Source organism: Acomys russatus, chromosome 18 (genome assembly GCF_903995435.1).
Source record: "Acomys russatus chromosome 18, mAcoRus1.1, whole genome shotgun sequence".
In the NCBI taxonomy this organism is placed as follows: Eukaryota; Metazoa; Chordata; class Mammalia; order Rodentia; family Muridae; genus Acomys; species Acomys russatus.
The window spans coordinates 22,265,226-22,277,885 of NC_067154.1; positions in this window are offsets into that span (position 1 = coordinate 22,265,226).

Genomic DNA, 12,660 nt, shown 5'->3' on the forward strand with positions numbered 1-12,660 from the left:
AACACCATCACAAGGATAAAGAAGTCGTTCTCTCTACTCATGGCCCTAGCCACCCAGTTAGTCCCTTGTCCTCACGGCAACTGTGGGTACTGTTTCTTAAAGGAGACCCTATCTCCACAATGCATGTACCCAGGCCTCAGGTCAACATACCGCAGCGGCCTGCCTGGGATCTCCAGTGTGCTGGAGGAGCTGTGTGGAGCCCTAGAGCAAGGCGCCCCTTATCTGCTCTGGTCGTGCTGGGAGGGAGCAGCTGAGTTCGACCAGAGCTTCCTGTCTGGACTGCTTGCCCTGTTGGCTTCACTTGTGGGATCCGTAGGCTGCTCTGGCTTTGCTCTTCTTTCTCAAACTGCTAGTGAAACAGATGAGGTAACACTGAGAGTTCTCTGGGGGAAACAGGAGGCCAGCACCCACTGAGTGCAGAAAACTGAAAACCCGTTTACCTCGCTGCAGACCCCCAGATGGGTTATTTTCTTTGAATATTCAGAAGTAATCCTTGAATAACTTTTGGATGAGCTAAGACATAAATGTGGAAATAAAGAAGTGTGGAACTGCTGTTACGAGTTCAAATTAGGCGGCTCTGCTGTTTGAAAGCCTTCCAGAGTCCAGGAAGTCTTAGGATTTGGGCAGATTCCCCCTGCCCCCTCCCCCCGCTCTAGGCTTTCCTTGGCATCTTGTTGACGAGACCGGGGTAAAACACAGAAAAGCAGGATTTAATGTGTACAGTGGATGGCTGGTGTCATCATCTGGAATAGTATGTGGGTCAGGAGGGTGTAAGCTCCTTGTGGCTTGTCCCCTTTTCTAGACTTTGGGATGCATGCTAGGTTATTTAGAGAGGATGTGTATGCGTGCTGGGCAGGACAGTAAAGAAAGTGCTGCTGGGAGACAGAACGGTAGCAGGACTCCTCATGATTGCTCCAGTATACGGAGAGGAAGTACAACGCAGCCTCTGTTGAAGGGGGCCGTGAAAGCTGTGCGGGCAGCTGAGCAAAAAAGCCAGCGTTTGTGAGGGGTCCAACTGTAGTCGGCTGTGGGAGACCCACAACTGGAATAGGATCCTGTCAGAGCAGCGTGTCATATTTGTTCTGGCAGCTTCTTTGGTAAAGCCACGCTAAGCTCCATCTGGGATACTGTCAAGTATAAAAATCCACTTCATCTTCTGCAGGCGCCTTTCACAGGCCTCCAGGTAGTGGCGGTTAATCTGTTTAGATTGTGAGGCTGCCAGAGACACTGCCCCTCTGTGGAAGGCTGCCACCGCCAAGGTTGGGGGACGGGACTCTGATTTGCTTTATTTCATTTTTCCTTTGGAAAAACAGGCCTCTCTGAATTAAGACTTAATCTACTGGGCCAAGAACTTGTGGTTGCCATGGCAACTATGCCCTTTCTACCTGAGACGGTTCTTTTCTTTCTCACAAGGCTGTTTTCTAAGACCCCACCCTAACTAGGTCTCCTTGTGGGCTCAGATGACCACTTTAGGAAGGGTGTGGTATGTCCAGCTGTCAATGTCCATGGTGGCAGTGTTATTCCTGCTGTATCCTACTGTCCCCCTGCTTAGGCTCCACTCAAACAATTGTTTGTAGATTGGGTAAAACTGGGCATCAGTGGCTGCCCCTCCAACCTTCACGTCTCTCCTTTTCTAGTTGGAAATAAAGCTGCCAAATTTCTCCTGGAGCATCTGTGGAAGGCTCCAGAACACAGGGGCCTTTGTTTGAACTGGAATGTCACTATCATTAAACTTTATTTCCTCAAGAAAGGTGGTTAGTCCCTTGATTTTTCTTATATAAAATGGGGCTAACAGGGCTTTTCCTTGGTGAGCTCAGAGAGGATGAAATCAGGATTTTCACGTGGGAAGTCCTTGGCATGGTGCCTGTCATGTTGTGAGAACTCGCAGAGAAGCTGTTCGTACTACAGTGTCGTGTTGAGTCTGCCTGGCTCTGTCTCGCTGAAACAGCACAAAGAGAGCCATAAAAGGAGGGTACCTATTGCTACAGGCCTCATCCCATCCCTGCTATAGGCAGGCATCCCCAGCAATTTCCATATTCCCTTGGTTTCCAGAATGACCCCTGAGGTATCGGCTGCCTTTGTTGCCCACAGGTTGAGTGAGACCATCTTGATCCACCCACAATGCACTGGGCCCTCCCTTGTCAATCACCAATCAAGAAAATGCTCCCCAGATCTGCCTACAGCCTGATGTGATGGAGGCCTTTTCTCAGCTGAGGCCCCCTCTTCTCTGATGATTCTAGCTTCTGTAAAGTTGACACACAACTAGCCAGGACATGGGTAGATTGTACTGAGATTTGCTATGTCTATAAAACTTATGCTCGAGGTGAATGAGGCAGCTTATGAGGCAAAGCTGCTTACTGACAAGCCTGGTGACTGCAGTTTGATCTCTGGCACCTGCCTGGTGAGAATGAAGTCACCTTCTGACCTTCACATTGAATCTTATGCCATGAATCCCATGTGTGCCCACAACGAATAACATAATGTGAAAAATAAGTTAAAATAAAAAAGAAACATCTACCCAGGGGACAGGGGCATGGCTTCATCAATAAAATGCTCGTCCTGTAAGCACGAGGACATGAGCTCTAGTCCCACCACCAATATAAGAAGCCAAGCACTCCAGCAGTAATCCTAGGGCTAAGAGGAGGAGAGGTGGGCACAGGTGGATTGCTGGGGCCCTGGTGGCCAGCTAGCAGAGCTGAACCAATACGCTGCAGGTGCATGAGAGAACTTGTCTCAAAAAATAAGGAGGAGAGTGACAGAGGATGACACTCTGGCCTCTATTGGGATGCATACGCACACACATGCATACATACACACTTTATCTCCAAGACTTGGTACATATCATAATGATTATATGTCAAGGTGATAAATATTTTGGTTATGTTTAATTGATATCATTAAAACCATCCCACTTATTTTTATATGCTTTTTGGTCCTGAGGACTGAATCTAGGGTCTCACCTTTGTTAAGCAAGTATTTACTTAAGCCACACCCTGGACCTTCTTTTCACTTTTTAAATAAGATTACTACGATAGAAAATTTTAAATTATGTATATGGCTCATATTTCTACTGGCTAGCACTGCTCCTCGCTGCATCCTCTCAGCAATAATTTAGGAATGAAGGAAATAGATATTAGCTTAAGTATCTAATTAGAAAGGGATTTAGCACAGGGCATCGGGCGTTTGCCACAAACTGTGAGGAATGAAGATGAGTGTGGCTGGGTCTCTCCTTAACTGGTGGGTGAGAATTACACACTTGCTGCTTGGCTGGGGGTGGGGCGGGTAGAAAACTGCAGGAAAAATCCACTGGTACACCCAGTTGCCCTACTACACCCAAGCAGATGGCAGACAGTAGGTTTAGCTGGAGTTGGCAGGCGCTCGCATCTGAAGATGCCCACTATTGCTAGCGGAGGAAGGATGTGGCTAGCGAACCTCCCTTCTGTCTACAGAGTTTCAAACCCAACTCCTCTCATGGAAGACTGCAAGTCACACCCAAGATCCTCCAGGTCTGTGGTTCAGTCTTCCAGCACCATAATGTTCAGGAGAAAAAGGACATACGCTGATTGCCTATAACAGAAAGAAAGAAAGAAAGAAAGAAAGGAAGGAAGGAAGGAAAGAAGGAAGGAAAGAAGGAAGGAAGGAAGGAAGAAGAAGAAGAAAAAGAAGAAGAAGAAGAAGAAGAAGAAGAAGAAGAAGAAGAAGAAGAAGAAGAAGAAGAAGAAACCAAAAAACAAAGCCAAGCAAAACCCTTAATACTCTGCAAGGAGCTTGGAATCATATTCATCTTAGGGCGGGGCACAGTTCTTGGCTCATCCATGTGTTCAATAAACGTTGAAAAGTGTGCGCTTTCTCTGTTTATGCAGATTCTATTATATTGGTATTGTAAATAATGCTGTGATGAACTCTCTCTCTCTCTCTCTCTCTTTCTCTCTCTCTCTCTCTCTCGTGTGTGTGTGTGTGTGTGTGTGTGTGTGTGTGTGTGTGTGTGTGTGTTGGTAAGGTATGCTTGCTCGTGTATCCAAGTGTGGGGGCTAAAGGTTGACATTGCTTTTCTTCCTTGTTATCTCTGCACTTTTTAAAAGGAATCTTTTATTTATTCTGTGACAATCTTACACATGTAAATGATGTATCTTGAATATATACACCCCAGCTCCCCACCCCTGCACCCTCCAGGAAGACCTAATATGTCGCCCTCTCCACTTCATGTCCTTGGTTTTTTGTTTTTTGTTTTTCTTAATGCTGTTGTTGTTTAATCTACTGAGTCCAATTAGCACTGCCTGTTGGAATATTGACTGATTTTGTAGGCTTGATCTTTCTGCATTTTATTTTATTTATTTATTTGAGACAGAATTTCACCATGTAGCCCTGGCTGGCCCAGAACTTGCTATTTTAACTAGTGTGGCCTCAAACTCAGATATTCACCCACCTCGGCTTCCTGAGCACTGTGGTTAAAGTTGTGTACCACCATAACTGACCTGCCTTTAATTTTTCAGTCAGGGTCTCTCACTGAAACCAATCTCATTACCTTGAGTAGACTGGTTGTCCAATGAGCTATAGGGATCTTCCTATCTCTGTTTGTTTCCCTCCACTTCCCAGTGCCAGGGTGTCAGCGGCGCAGTGACACGACCGGGTTTTACACGGATGCTAGGGATCTGTACTCAGGTCTTTCAGTTTCGTAGAGTGAGCACTTTACCCTCTGAGCCATTGCCCTGGGCCCCTGAGTGTCTTTTTTGTTTTTTCAAGATAGGGTCTCTCTGTGTAGCCTTGGCTGTCTTGGCCTCACTTTGTAGACCAGGCTGGCTTTGAACTCACAGAGATCCACCTGTTGGATCTGCCTCCTGAGTCTTGATTTTTTTTTTTTAAATGTATTTCCTAGAGAAAAGAATTCAGGCATGGGATTGCCAGAAGTGGCTGTTCCTTGGCTTTGACATGAAAACTGTGTAGAGAGGCCGGCTTCATTGTGGCATTACTAACCTGTGTGTAATTCCCACCCGATCACTTTTGTTCAGTTTTAATGTACATGAGGAGAGCTTTGTTTTCTTTGGTTTGATATCAAAAGGGGCAAGGGTGGAGCCCACTGCCTCGGTGATAGGCATCACCATTCCTTTTAGCTGCCAAGAATAGTGTCCAGTTTAGGCCTTTCCCCTATTAAGATTAACTAAAAGGAACAGAAAACTTTGAACTCCTGAATTCCTTCCTTCCTACCAGTGGGAGTTAAGGAATGAAATGCTAGTTATACCTGAGTGAACCTTCTGTTTTCTCCTCAGAGTCTTGCTGTGTTTCATGACAGGGGCCCACGTGGTGATGGCTTTTATATATCTACAAAGTACAAACTCACCATTCCTCATTTTTATTAGATTTATTTACTTATTATTACGTATACAGTGTTCTGCCTGCATGTACACCTACACGTGAGAAGAGGGCATCAGATCACATTATAGATGGTTGTGAGTCACCATGTGGTTGCTGGGAATTGAACTCAGGACCTTTGGAAGAGCAGGTGGCGCTCTTAACCACTGAGCCATCTCTCCAGCTCCCCATTCTTTATTTTTGCATGAGGGGGAGATGGTCCAGAGGGTGTGGCAATGATGTAGATAGAGCCAGAGAAGGAGTGGCTGCTGTTGCCGCAGCTGAAGATGTATGAGTTCCCTACCTGAGCACTAAAGCTTGTGTCCACTTGCATCCTGAACGGTGCTTTATTTTTATGATCAGCAGTCAAGTGCAGAGACTGTTAACACTGAGCTGGGAAATACAATTGTCTGTGAAAGAAGTGTGTCCATTTTGGGCTTTATGAGGAGGAAGATGTGTGCAAGGCACCAAGAATTACAGTTTGTGGAGTCATGGAATGGCTGAGCTGGCATCACTCAGTGATAGTGTGGCATAAACGGAGACTGGAGGAAGTTAAGCGTACAAGATCCTCCAGCAAGTTTCCCGACTCCAGAGCAGAAGCTGGACCTTTAGACTTCTAGACTGGTGTCTGTCCTACAAGGATGCTGCCCCCAAGGCTGGCTAAAGCCACAGGCATGAGCCAGAGTAATGATGGAAAAAACTCTGTCTGATATTTTACCTGCAAAAAGAAGAGAAGGCATTTTATTGGAGATCTGGCTTCCCTAGAGTAGTGATTCCAGTGTGTGTGTGTGTGTGTGTGTGTGTGTGTGTGTGTGTGTACATATATGCACCTGAGTATATGTTTACTCCTGTGTGTTTTTGAGGTGTATGCAAGTGTTGTTGCTTGTGTATGTGCATATGTGCTCATTGTGTGTGTATTCTTACTCTGTGTGTGCATATTTGCAGAAGTGGGTATGTTTACTCCTCTGTGTGTGTGTGTGCGCGCGCGCGCGCGCGCATGCGCATATAGAGCAGAATCTGACAAGGGTTGTCTTCGTTGGCTGCTTTCCAGTATGTTTTTTTGAGACAGAGTCTCTCACTGAGGGTGAAGCTCATTACTTCAGTAAGACTGGCCAGCCAGTGAGTTCTGAGGGGTCCGTCTGTGCTTCCCCACATTGCTGGGGTTACAGATACAGGCTGCTGTGCCTGGCTTTTTACCTGGGTTCTGGGGATTCAAACTCAGAACCTTATGCCTGTGCTGCGAGCTTTTAACCAATGGAGCCATTTCATTTCTCCAAGTCCTGCAATCTTTTTGGGAACAGAGAATTTTTTTTTTTCATATTAACACATTACAGTCACCACAGCTCCTGTTCCAGCAGATATGGTGGCTATAGACGTGATCTCCAGTGCTGGTGGAAGTGTATGACAGTACTAGCATCTGTAAGCACAGCATCATGTTGTGGTGAAGATCTACATGCATTTGGAAAGTGGTTGCACTTCTATTATGTATTCAAACTACCAGGAGTGACGGGAAAACATTTAGATTCATCAACAGCTTGCAACTGCGACCTCACTAGATGACTGTCACATTGGGTGCTATGGGAGAGTGTTGATTTCTTTTACTTTCTGAGGAGTCCAAAAGGAGGATAATAGGGGGTCACTAGCAAAACTAGAGGGAGCAGCAGGCTAAGAAGGAGCTGTCATCTGTAAGGAGTGAGGTTTGAATAGAAAAAACTAGGCAAAAGCCATGCAAACAAAGGTCTGTCTTGTTCTGTCTTCTCTGGGCAGTGGTAAACTGATATCCAGTTTGCAGTGTTGGCCTCCACAATCTGAGAGCCAAAGTATTTGGAGCGGTTATGGTTCACTGACTGTAGTGAAAGACAGGGTGACCATGAAAACCGAAGCTTCAGCAGCCTTGTGTGAGCCACTGGGAATATGATAGATTCACATTTAAAATTCCAAAGAAGAACTGGAGGACACAAGCAGGTGCTCTGTGGGAGAATTTTGAGTCTGATGTGACTAGGAAACAAGAGTTAGTGGAGTAATCCAGGGAAGAAGCCCTCAGCTCTGGCTTCTTGTGGGGAGGACTTCCGGTTTCCCAGCACCAGAAAGCCCCAGGGGTTCCTCTTGATAAAGCAAGCTGAAACTGGAAAAGAATTGCCCAGAAGATCCATTTCCAGACACTACGAATAACCATAGATTGATGTCAAATAAAACAACTTTCATTTTCTCTTCAAAATCTCTAGAGATTTGGGTGAAGAGAGTACAAATGTGTCCCTGCCTCCCCAAGTCTGACTATACCTCTATCCCCTCCCACCAGCCCAGTGGAATGGACTTTGAAAGGCTGGTCATGAAAAAGAGAATATTATTGCCAGAATGTGTGTGTGTGTGTGTGTGTGTGTGTGTGTGTGTATGTGTGTGTAGGTGTGTGTGTAGGTGTGTCTGTGTGTGTATCTGTAGGTGTGTGTGTGTGTGTCTGTGTATGTGTAGGTGTGTGTGTGTGTGTGTGTAAACCTGTGCTTTTCTGGTTTAAAGTGAAGATTCACTTGGGAAAGAAAGAATAAGGAATGCCTGTGACTTTGATAACCCTCAATTATGTTCTTGTTTAGGGCGAGTACCAGAAGTTTAATGGGTGAGGGCCTGGCAATAAAAGAATGCTACAGGAGTCTGAGATGAATTCGCCACAGATTCTTACCTGTCCGGAAGATTATATATGCTCAGGGAGCATAAGCATCAGGGAGAATTGAGAAGTGGCTGTACCATCCCCTTCCCCCATACAGACCTAGTGGAAGAGTGATGGCAACCTGGCCGGGTCCTCGGCTCCATACATCTAAGGCACTGGAGACTCTGAGGGCTAGGAGGTGACACTGGGTGTCAGGTTGCCACATGTTATTTTGGGTGTTTCCACAGTGGCACTATTGAGGCAGTGGGGTTTAGTGGAAGAATGTGGGTTTGGGTTAGATAGAGTGGGGTTTTCATCCTACATCCTACTGTGAACTTGAAGAAATCATGTGAAGTCTCTGTACCCCATTTAAACCTTATAAATGCCCAGTGAAGTAGGTACAAACTACTTTCTGTGTTATGGGCACTTTAAAACCTGTGAAATAGTCATTTTAGGTGATGATTTAAGAAAAACATAATGGCTCCATGTTCACTTCCCCTTGGTGGGAAGGCCTGGTGGCACTCAGAGGAAGGGGAGGCAGGCTACCCAGATGAGACCTAATAGGCTGTGATCATATAGTGGGGGAGGAGGCCCCCTCTGCCACAGGCCTAGGGGAGAGGAATAGGGTGAAAGAGGGAGGAGGGGAATGGGGAGATATGAGTGAGGGGAGAACAACTGAGTTGTAATCTGAATAAATTATTTAAATAAAAAATAGAAAAAAACCCATAATAGCTATAAAGCATGTGTCACGTGACAGGTGCTCCATAAATAGCTTTCTTGCTGTTGTTAGTCCTGATGTAGAAGAGAGTTGTCAGACTGATAAACCCAGAAGAATTGAGCTCTCAGATAGTTACAGGGAAAGCCATTGGGTTCAGTATTAATAGCATAGGTGAAGCCGCCACACCATCTGTAAGTGTCCAGCTGCGGCTACAATACGTGGCTATAAAGTTTGTGGCCTAAGAAAATGTCAATCATCGCTTCACAGCTCTGCAGCTATAGTGTGGCCCATCTGGGCTCTCTGCCTCCAGTCTTGGATGGCTGAAGTCAAAGTGTGGGCAAGGTGAGAGATTCCTTTCTGGGAACTCTGGGTGCTAACTTGCTTTTAGGTTCATTGAAACTGTTCTTTGAGTTAAGTTCCCGGCAAGCTCTAGGACTGGGGTTCCTGTTTTTTGATGGCTGCGAGGCAGAAGCTGGTCTTCCAAGAGGCTGCTTGGGTCCTTATGGTTTCCATATTTGACATTTTGTTCTTCTGCATCCTTTCTTGCTCAGATTTTCCTCACTGCATTACTGAAGCTGACTCTGTGTTTTATCTCTCACGGTCTCACTCACATCTGCACAGAGGACCCCCCCCATCCCCCCCATCCCCCCATAGGTTCTAGGGACTGTGGTATGGGCATATTTGAAGGGCACAGCCTGACTAGCAGATCCTTTGGGGGGATGGGCAGCAAAGACAAAGACACATTCAGATGAAACTAAGCAGAGTACGCTGGCTTTGGGGTTGTGTGAGAATTTGCAGACTGGGTTAGCAGGATGTCTCCAGAGGGCCTCTGTGGGGTTTTGTTGTTGTTTGTTTTTCACCCAACATTTTTTTTTTCTTCTTTGTGGGCAATGTGCCTTCTTCATTTTCTGTGGTCTTTGTAGGTTTACCAACTACAGGATTACATTCAGCCTACCACATGAACAGACCCACGCCCCGCACCAAATGGGCCTATTAGATCCTTCCTCTCCCAGGAATTATAGAGATTTGCAGCCCGTAGGATGCCTGATGTCCTGGAGTGAGGGGTGGCCTGTTAGTGATGGTGTGGATTGGTTCCTCTTGGTGCCGGCTTATTCAGCTTGTAGGTGACACAGAGACCTTGGTCGGTGTTCTTCCCGCCTCCCCCCCCCCAAAAGTCCCTTTCCAGCTTGAGTTACTCTGAGTTGGCTTTTGCTGTTTCTACCAAACAGATCTTAACTGCCTTGCTGTCTCTCTCTCTCTCCACATCCTGGCTGCTACCAGCATTATGCAAAGGATCAATTATTCAGGTTCCCTCGCTCATAACGATGCTGGGATCTAATCATTGACACAGTTTCGGATGTGTAATGGTGTTTCCTATCCTGAACCATGTCTTTTTAATGCCTCTTTCATTAGCCCCGATAAACTTGGAACAGACACAGAGAAAAGTATTTAATAACATGGAACGCTTCAGAAATCGGGTCACATTAAAAGCATCAGCCAACCAGCTAGAAATCAGCACCGCGTTTAACCTGTTATTACCTAGTACAGACAAATTATGACAGCACAACCCCATTTTCATCCAGGGTGATGGCCTAAATCGTAAAACTTCAAGTATGAAATATTTTCTGTTTATTTCAGCAGCAAAGTAGGCAACACAGCCAGTTTCCTTGTTTGTTTTTATTATTCACTGTTTTATGGGTAAGTCGAAATTCCATGGCAAGTTCACTCCTCACGACGGGATTAAGGAAGTGCCATTCCGAGGAAATTGAGATTCAGACTGCATACAGGGCACCTATAGTTGTATTTCTGGCAAGGTGAGTCTAAGAACTCACTCCCAAGATCCTCTATTAAAAATGGGAAGGTCGAAGGAGGTCGCGTCTCTTCATACCTTGGGTATGACTATGGCTCCTACTACAGGGTTTTGGGCTCTGTTCCTGCCATTTGAAAGGCAGTGATTATGCAGGGGCAGAATAGCAGCCCCTTTTTGGTGCTTTTCGGAAAAGCTTTGATGTGGCATATGATATTCATTCCAACTCTTTCTGAGGACAGTTACAGCAAACTTTATTCCACCCAGCCGGCCTCTCACAAGGTCACACGTCCAGTGTTCAAGTTGGTTCCGTGTGAAGATTAGGGTACAAGGAGTCTGCCTGCTGAGGTATCTACCCAGACCCGTCACTATGCCTTTTCATACCCCAGGAACTTAATTTTTTTTTCATAGAAGAAATTCAGAGAAACAATTCAGTCCCCCAGCCTAATTTCCCTCTTAGACAGGAGAACACTCTTTCAAAGACAATTCAGTCTAATAATAATAGTAATAGAGGTACCATCACCACTTCCTGGATTTATATCATGCTGCCTTTCCAAGGAGACAGAGAGTTCTGAAGAGCCTCTCTCATTCAGTAGGCTGGCTCCCTCTTGAGTTTCCAGGAGCCCCTGTGGTGATGAGCCTGAAGGATTGATGCTCTTCATAGAACTGTTTCTGCCCCTTGCTATATTTCCAGAGCCTCTCTTTCTGTCTCTGTCTCTGTCTCTCTGTCTCTGCGTCTCTGTCTCTGTATCTCTCCATCTGTCTCTCTCCATCTCTCTGTCTCTCTGTGTCTCTGTCTCTTCATAGAACTGTCTCTACCCTTTGCTATATTTCCAGAGCCTCTCTTTCTGTCTCTGTCTCTGTCTCTCTGTCTCTGCGTCTCTGTCTCTGTATCTCTCCATCTGTCTCTCTCCATCTCTCTGTCTCTCTGTGTCTCTGTCTCTTCATAGAACTGTCTCTACCCTTTGCTATATTCCAGACCTCTCTTTCTGTCTCTGTCTCTGTCTCTCTGTCTCTGCGTCTCTGTCTCTGTATCTCTCCATCTGTCTCTCTCCATCTCTCTGTCTCTCTGTGTCTCTGTCTCTGTGTCTGTGTGTGTGTGTGTAAGTGTGCATGCATGTGAGAGAGTATACATATGAAACAGTCGATACTAAGGTATTTTCCTTTATTTTTTGAGGTAGGGCCTCTCAATGATTCCTCTAGGCTGTCTAGCTGGCAAACTTCCAGTGTTTTCCTGTCTTTGCTTTCTTTGTACTGGGATCACAGACATCTACCACTATGCCCGGCTTTTTATTGGAGTCCTGAGGATCTGAACTCAAGTCCTATGCTTGCATGGAATGCCCTTTCTAACTGAGTCATCTCTCCAGCCTTGCAAAAGAGTTGGTTTTGTTTTGCTTTTGTTTTGTTTTTGTTTGTTTGTTTGTTTGTTTTTGGAGATGGGGTTTCTCTGTGGAGCCTTGACTGTTCTGGAATCACTTTGTAGACCATGCTGGCCTCGAACTCACAGTGATCTGCCTGCCTCTGTCTCCCAAGAGCTGGAATTAAAGGTGTGTGCCACCACCACCCAGCCCGCAAAAGGGTTTTTGATGCTGCCTTGTATGGAAACCTCCTTCCCCTTCTCCCCTTCCTCCATTCTCTTCATTCTTTTCTTTAGTAAGATGGTGCTGTCAGCATACTGTGCCTAAAGTCATCTGCCAGGTGGCTTCTTTTCCAGTTCATGCTAACTCCACGGTCCTTTTCTGGTCTTGGAGCCTCTCAACAGCCCTCTAGTCATGCTTAGGATAATGGCCTCCTAGTCAGTCAGTCAGCTGCCTCTCTCACTGCCCTGAATGTATTGTTTTCCTCCATGGCGGCTAGGCTAGGCTAACAACTGCATTTCTTTAACACAAAGGCATTGTTATTGACTGGTTTTGAAGAGAAATTTATTTTTCTCCACCCTCTAAAACCATAACTTTGACACCCCCTCCTCCTCCTCTTCATAATAGGCACAGTAGGATGTTCAATTACAGCTAAAAGCCCTAGATTTAAGTGACAGATTAAGAGGCTCTGCAGGTTGCAACTCTAATGCGCATTTTACCTGTTAGTTTATTTTTTAACCCTGTAGGTGCCGGACTCTAGGAAAGCCTTTTAACAAGATGCTACTTG